Here is a 7,987-nt window from a genome sequence, read left to right as displayed (position 1 = left end):
TGCTGATTTCTTGATCATATTCTTTTATGTAATTTTCTGTCTTGTTCCAAATTCAAATCAAGACTCTGCCACTTAGTCCCTGGGTATCCCTGGCCAAGCTGCCTCATCTCTCTGTGCTTTATTTCCCTCAACTGCAAAGTAGAAATAATTATAGCCTCTCTTTCACAGGGCTGTTAGGAGGATTAATCTAGCTTATTAATAATACATATAGGGGCACCTGGGTGGCTCAGTCGGTTGGGCGACCGACTTTGGCTCAGGTCATGGTCTCAGTTTGTGAGTTCAAGCCCCGTGTCGGGCTCTGTGCTGACAGCTGGGAGCCTGGAGCCTGCTTCGGATTCTGTGTCTCCCTCTCTCTCTCTGCCCCTCCCCTGCTCACACTCTGTGTCTCTCTGTCTCTCAGTAATATATAAACATTAAAAAAAATTTTTTTTAATAATACATATAAAGGGCTTAGAACAGCAATTGATATATGTAAGGCTCAAATGAATGTAAACTATTATTATAACTTTATTTTTTTCTTATTATAACTTTAAAAAAGACCACATCAAAGCACATCTTTCGACATTTAGGTCACCTTCAATGGATTTTGAAAATTCCTTACTTTGATACACTCTACACCCCTGCCCCCAAGAAAAGTCCTTTCTTGCTCTCTGGTACTGTGATAGCACCTTGAACAGACCTCTACAAAAATATGTATTTATATCTACATCCCCATTGGCCTGTGTGCAGAGACCACCGTCTGTTCACCACTGTAAGCCATGGTGCCATTGTGCTTGCCAGCACGGTGCTCAGTCTTTGATGCTTGGTGAGCTTCCCATGAACCTTTGCCAAATGAACACGTGAATGGTACCAATGGACCTAGCACATCTTAGGATGGGTTACTAGTGTCTGGGCTCATCCCTTCTGTGTTGGCTCTTACTGCCTTCTGTTCAAAGGGTCACCTTTTTGTGAACCCTTGCCCTCATTCTGGAATACACTCTTTCGAACAAACAGTTCCCATCTCCACTTAACACTAGCCCCCTTCCCTTGGAGCCGAGAAGCAGTATTACATTACCAGGCATTCTCATTCTCAGAGGTGCCTTCCTGAGATGAGGCGTAAATTAATGCCAGCCTGACCACTCTGGGTCATTAAAGACCAGATGGTAATTTTTGCAAGAGGAGCAACTGATCCTTACTGGCCTGGCCCAAGTCCAACCTGGATAATTGCCTCCTGCCTACACAATATCCCCCCTCTCGTTTCAGACACAGAAATGATTTTCATTTCATCCTCTGAAAGCTAGCCAGGCAGGGCTGTGCTGGCTTCCCCCCCTCTGCTGCTGTTGAGTGGGTGCATTGTAGCAAAGCAACGTTCCTCTGGGGGATCCGCAAAGTGCACTACGGCGAGAAGGGTGGGCAATAGAAATCTAAGTGGTTTAATAATATATTTGGAAAAATAAGACTTAGTCATCTTAAGTGAAAACACTTCATCTCCATTACATTCTTTTAAGCCACAAGATTGATCAGAGAAGAAAAAAGTCTCATTTGGACATGGATTATCTTTTGCTGGAATTATAGAAGTATAGCTCATCCTCAGCCTAGGCAGACCCTGGAGTGGGTCCACTTTTGACATTAAATCTACCTACGGCAATCAGGGATGGGTTTCTGCTGGAGTAAATTCCATTTCTTACAACTATCCAGGGAAGCCGAACGATACAGCAAGAACCTTGGATGCTTCCTCAGCATGTAACTGCCTACACAGGAGAAGATCTGACTGGCAGGATGAATGGAACAGATCAGTCTGACCAGGAAACAGCCAAGGCCAAGCACCAAGGTCAAGAGCACCCAGAGTTGACTGATTGGCACAAAGGTAAACAGACCGAGCACTAGGCATAAATGAGCAAGAACTGGTTAGGAACACTGTCCCCAGGTGGCCTGCAGGTCCTGACCCTTTTGCATGAGATTATCCAGAGCATGCTGGATTCACTTGAAGGGGGGAAATGTTCTTAAAGTGGTTTAAGGTCATGTATTGGCTTGCCATTCTCAGGAAAACCTGAGGTTCAGAATTCTCTAAGCCTCCCTTTGTGTCCTTGGCCCAAGCTATGGTTTGTATGGAATGGGCTAAAACATATTTTCTCCACCCAGAAAAATGCCATTGGGCCACAGAGGACCACTGTGTAGCTCACTGCAGGGCCGCGGGGGAGCCCTGACTTGCCCACAAACACATTCTCTTCCCCAGTGGCCTTGGCTCAAACCTGGCGTGGAGAAGCTACGTCTTGAGTCGAGCTAATACTGAGTAATAAAGCTTCCTGGGAACGCAAGACTGCCAAAGTTTAAGTGGTGGGTTTTTACAACCAGGATTATGGTCCATTAAGGGACGAGGATGAAAACACAGCTCGTTTCATTTTGATCTCTTGTCTAGGCTGAACCACCATTCTCTTTCCAATTAAAGTCCCACAAGGAAAATGCTGATGTTTCTCCTCCAGAAACCAGCTTTTTGGCACTTTCCCAAAGAACCCACCATGGTCTGAAGCCACAGGTTCACAGCACTGAGATTCCGTGGCTTTGTTTTCTCCAAGAGGATAAAAGGCCTATAAATGATAGACGTTTTCAACTGTTATTTTTGCACTAGGAAAGAGAATACATAAAATATATTCTCTCAGAATGGGACATGAGAACTGTATGCCATTTGATCACAGGGAAATGGGGGTTCTTCCCATTGATGACATTCCTGCCTTTGCGGTGTGAAGGGGCATATGGACAACCGGCCATCACGGTGAAGCCCCCATGACCATGAACTACAATTCGGCTTCTACCTTAACTTGCCCCATGGCTCAGGGGACGGACCTGAACAACCCAGCCTCTCCATTTTTCTCACACCAGTAAATTCCAAAATTGACTGTCCTGCATGGCAAGGAAGAGGTCCCTCCATTCTAGACATGGGTGTGGTCATTTTGGGGAGCAAGATGCACAGGCACCTTTAAGAACATTCTGGACAAATCCTAACGGGTATGAACACTGACAAGGAGAAAATTAGGAGCTTCTATTAAACAACTGAGGAAGGCTTGAGTGTGTCCTACCCTTCAGGGTGTGTTGATATAATGAGCACCCTTTAGATTTTTCCAGTAATAAGTAAAAGGAAGCTTCATATCACGTACTAAAATAAATTTCAATCTAACCAAAGAAATCTCGTATCTACATAAGAAATCTCTCAAAGGCTATTTGAAATGAAGTAAATTTAAAAAAAAGCCAATAAATTATTTTTGTAAGAAATATTGAAGAGCCATCGCAGGAAAGACATCTAATAAGTTGTAAAATAAAGTTATCTTCAGGTAAACATGAGAAGGCCCAGCTTTTCCCAAGAAAGTTGAGTAATTTTCTTTTTCCTGGGAATGTTTTATCAAGCAATGAGATTCCAAATAAATTTGAGTTGAAAACAAACTGAACTGGAAGTCCCAATATCACCTAGCTTATGCGTGTCCTATTATGTCAATGCATATCAAAAAACACAGTCACCTACTTCTAAACATAAGAAGAAAAACATCCTAGGGCGCCTGGGTGGCTCAGTCAGTTAAGCTGCTGACTTCGGCTCAGGTCACGATCTCCCGGTTCAGGAGTCCGAGCCCTGTGTTGGGCTCTGTGCTGACAGTGCAGGGCCTGGAGCCTGCTTCAGATTCTGTGTCTCCCTCTCTCTCTGTCCCTTCCCCACTCATGATCTGTCTCTCTCTCTGTCTCTCAAAAATAAACTTAAAAAACAAAAAAAAAGAAAAGAAGAAAAACATCCTTCATTGACAACTAGAACCAAATACTTTTAATAATCCTTCTAATTTTAAAATTAAGGACAAATGCAAATCCCTGCAATAAGTATGGCTTGAAACAAATTGTTTTCTGTCTCTCCCCTTCTGTTCCCAAGGCCCACTCCAAAATACACTTGCCCAAAATGATGACCTAGTATAAATCAGGAGAATAGAGAGTGTGAGATACAATATTTCCATGGGAAAAGTTTTCTTTTTTTCCTCATCCAAGCTTCAGGATTTTGAGAATGAGGGAAAAGGAAAGATGTCTGTGGACCGTGGACTTGGGTTATCCCCTGGCTGGTAATGATGTGAGAAAGTTTTCCTGAGTGGGACTTTCTTCCACCCAGCGGTGTCCGAGGAAGGCAGAGGTGGTTCCCTGGATACACTGAACTTGGAAAGTTGATGCTATTGAAATTTGAATGTGGAGTCTGTTTTTATGTAATCGCATATGGACAGATAAATTACAAATGGCCATCAAAAAAAAAAAAACCACCACCACACACACACACACACACACACACACACACAATCTTCTTTCAAGCTATCATACTCTAAAGATAACTAAATGCACTGCTGGAATTTTCAGGGTGAATCCATATTGTTAGAAGGATCTTTTAGTCTGCTAAGGTTGCCATCACAAAGTACCACGGACCAGGTGGCTTAAATAACAAAAAAATTTGTTTCTCACCGCTCTGGAGGCTGGAAGTGTAAGATCAAGGTGCCAGGGGTCAGTGTTTGGTGAAAGCTCTTTCGGTGGGTTACAGGCAACCACCTTCTAGCTGTATCTTCACAGGATGGAGAGAGAGAGAGAGAAAGACAGAGGACTCTTTGGTTTCTCTTCTTGTAAGGACACTAATTTTACCAGATCAGGATTCCACTCTCATGACTTCATTTAACCTGAATTATTTCTATAAAGACCCTCTCTCTAAATACAGCCACACTAGGGGCTCAGGACCTCAACATATGAATGGGAAGGGGGGAGGCACAATTCAGTCCATAGCAGAGGGGCGTATTAAAATATTTAACTATTGGGCACAGGCCCCAACCAATTAGAACAGATACTTGCCAAATCTGATCGTATTGCAGTTGGACTGGTGCACACTGGCAGAACATTCTCTCTGCCCCTCAAACCTAGAAGAAACAGAAGAAACAAAAGTCCTCCTTTTCTTGGCCTCCTCGTGGAAAAATCCCCACCGTGCTTGTAAGAGATGGCTTCTGTTGCATAGTGCATTGCCCCAAAATGTAAAACTAGGTCTTACCCATTCACGTGAAAGTAAATGTGTTGCTTTATCAATAGAAACATTCTAATGCATCAACCTGTTAATAGGGTTTATCTGGAAGGAAGGGAATTGTAGGAAACTTTGACTTTATAGACTGCGTGGTCTTACCATGTGCACATATTATTTTGTATTCAAGAAACATAAACAAATATTTCGACCTATTTTACATTTGTAAATATGCCCACACTTTAGTCCTTAAAATTCTAAAGGAATGAGCTATGTAGCTACAGAGTTTTGAGAGTGGATCTGTTCTAAATATAAGAACAACCTTTCATTCGTGGGGATCATTTATTCCTTGCTCCTGGGTTGTTGGTTTTTAATGATACGAAAGACAAATTTCAGAATGAGAGACTGAAATGTTTAAGAAGACAATTCTGATGATATTCAAGAGTGGCTGTCAGGAGGGTCCCCTCACTCTTTAAGCATGGTTACAGTCTCTCGTCCCTAAGAAATGAAATCACTCTTTCTCTTTCTCAGCATTTGAAGAAAGGAAGACTTCTTGTCCCTAGAGGAGGTGTTATATCAACAAGGTAGACAGCCCAGATCTTGTTGCCATATGGACTTCCTGTTTGATATTTGTGCTCATTTCACAGCCCTCAAACTGCAAGGCAGTTAGCATCCCATCCACCAAATGCTAGAATCACCTGCTGGGCATTGGGACATTTCCAAATTCTCTCTGAGGGGTAGTCCAGTGGACAACCACTGCGTTTAACTAAGCTGGACTACTCTTAGCTTCTAAAACACTCCACACAATACTATGCCTCTGGGTCACTGCACATTCTGTTCCTTATAACTGAAATGTTCATCTGACCTTTCTTCCTCACCTGATGCATCTTCCCTAACTCTGAAAAGGCTTCATCCATCTTCCCCCTGCCACAGATCCCATGCTGCATTTTGAATATTGCCTAGAGTAGCCAATGGGTTCATGTACTAACTGAAACCTGTCTAATGGGGGCTTTGAACTGTGTGGAATCTGGAAGCAGGTGAATTCAACACTTTTAGCAGCTCAACTTTACTATTGAAAATTCATACTTATTCCTTCCCTCAGCTCCACCATCTTAAGCATTTTGGCTTTTCTTGCTAATTGTCTCATGGTTGCAAGATGGCTGCTAGAGCACTAGCATCATATTTTCACATAACTATTGCAATTAACAAAGAAGAGGATAATCAGAAGGCTTTATCCCCAATATATTTTGTATTTTTTTATCTGAGAAGTAAATCTGTCCCCACAGACATCCTCCACATCTCATTATAATCTATTATAGTTTATAATAGATTAAGTTACTGTTGCTTAAAAAATAAAATTGCTCCTTAGCATAGAGATACCACTTATTTAATATCTTTGGAATTAAGATCACCTTGTGAAGGGGGCAAGGGTGGAAACCAAAAGGTTTTGAATCCATCAAATGCCCTGTCATTCACAGTATGGTATTGGCACAAAAACAAATGCATAGGCCAATGGAATAGAATAGAGATGCCAGAATTGGACCCACAAATGTATGGCCAACTAATCTTTGACGAAGCAGGAAAGTGTATCCAATAGAAAAAAGACAGTCTCTTTAGCAAATGGTGCTGGGAGAACTGGACAGCAACATGCAAAAGAATGAAAATGGGCCACTTTCTTACACCATACACAAAAATAAACTCAAAATGGATGAAAGACCTAAATGTGAGACAAGAAACCATCAAAACCCTAGAGGAGAAAACAGGCAACAATCTCTCTGACCTCAGCCACAGAGACTTCTTACTCGACATGTCTCTGAAGACAAGGGAAATAAAAGCAAAAATGAACTATTGGGACCTCATCAAGATAAAAAGTTTCTGCACAGCAAATGAATCAATCAACAAAACTAAAAGGCAACCGACAGGATGGGAAAAGATATTTGCAAATGGCAACCGACAGGATGGGAAAAGATATTTGCAAATGGCATATCGGATAAAGGATTAGTGTCCAAAATCTATAAAGAATTTACCAAACTCAACACCCGAAAAACAAATAATCCAGTGAAAAAATGGGCAGAAGACATGAATAGACACTTCTCTAAAAACGACATCCAGACAGCCAACAGACACATGAAATGATGCTCAACGTCACTCCTCATCAGGGAAATACAAATCAAAACCACATTGAGATTCTACCTTACACCTGTCAGAATGGCTAACATTAAACACTCAGGAAAAATCAGATGTTGACAAAGATGTGGAGAAACAGGAACCCTCTTGCACTGTTGGTGGGAATGCGAACTGGTGCAGCTTCTCTGGAAAACAGTGTGGAGGTTCCTCAAAAAATTAAAAATAGACCTACCCTACGACCCAGAAATAGCACTACTAGGACTTTACCCAGGGATACAGGAGTGCTGATGCATAGGGGCACTTGTACCCCAATGTTTATAGCAGCACTTTCAACAATAGCCAAATTATGGAAAGAGCCTAAATGTCCATCAACTGACGAATGGATAAAGAAGATGTGGTTTAGATATACCATGGAATACTACCTGGCAGTGAGAAAGAATGAAATCCTGCCATTTGCAGCAACGTGGATGGAACTGGAGGGTATTATGCTAGGTGAAATAAGTCAGTCAGAGAAAGACAGGTATCCTATGTTTTCACTCATATGTGGAACTTGAGAAACTTAACAGAAGACATGGGGGAGGGGAAGGGGAAAAAATGGTTACAAACAGAGAGGGAGGGAGGCAAACCAGAAGAGACTCTTAAATACAGAGAACAAACTGAGGGCTGGGGTGCGGGGGGGGTGGGGGGACTGGGGGATAGGGGAAAATGGGTGATGGGCATTGAGTAGGGCACCTGTTGGGATGAGCACTGGGTGTTATATGTAATTGATGAATCACGGGAATCTACCCCCAAAACCAAGAGCACACTGTATACAATGTATGTTAGCTAACTTGACAATAAATTATATTTAAAAAAAAAACT

The 7,987-nt window shown here is 42.1% G+C and overlaps 1 long non-coding RNA gene across 1 annotated transcript; it reads left to right on the top strand.

Moving 5' to 3' along the window:
* The first annotated feature begins 1,383 nt into the window (after positions 1-1,383).
* Positions 1,384-3,701, top strand: LOC131509253 (uncharacterized). Its single transcript, XR_009260393.1, has 2 exons — positions 1,384-1,846; positions 2,399-3,701. It is a non-coding gene; the product is annotated as an uncharacterized LOC131509253 (long non-coding RNA).
* Positions 3,702-7,987: the final 4,286 nt, after the last annotated feature.

The sequence above is a fragment of the Neofelis nebulosa genome, chromosome 4, assembly GCF_028018385.1.
Source record: "Neofelis nebulosa isolate mNeoNeb1 chromosome 4, mNeoNeb1.pri, whole genome shotgun sequence".
NCBI lineage: Eukaryota > Metazoa > Chordata > Mammalia > Carnivora > Felidae > Neofelis > Neofelis nebulosa.
Note: the sequence above shows the minus strand (reverse complement) of the source record. Positions and strands in the feature narration are given on the sequence as shown.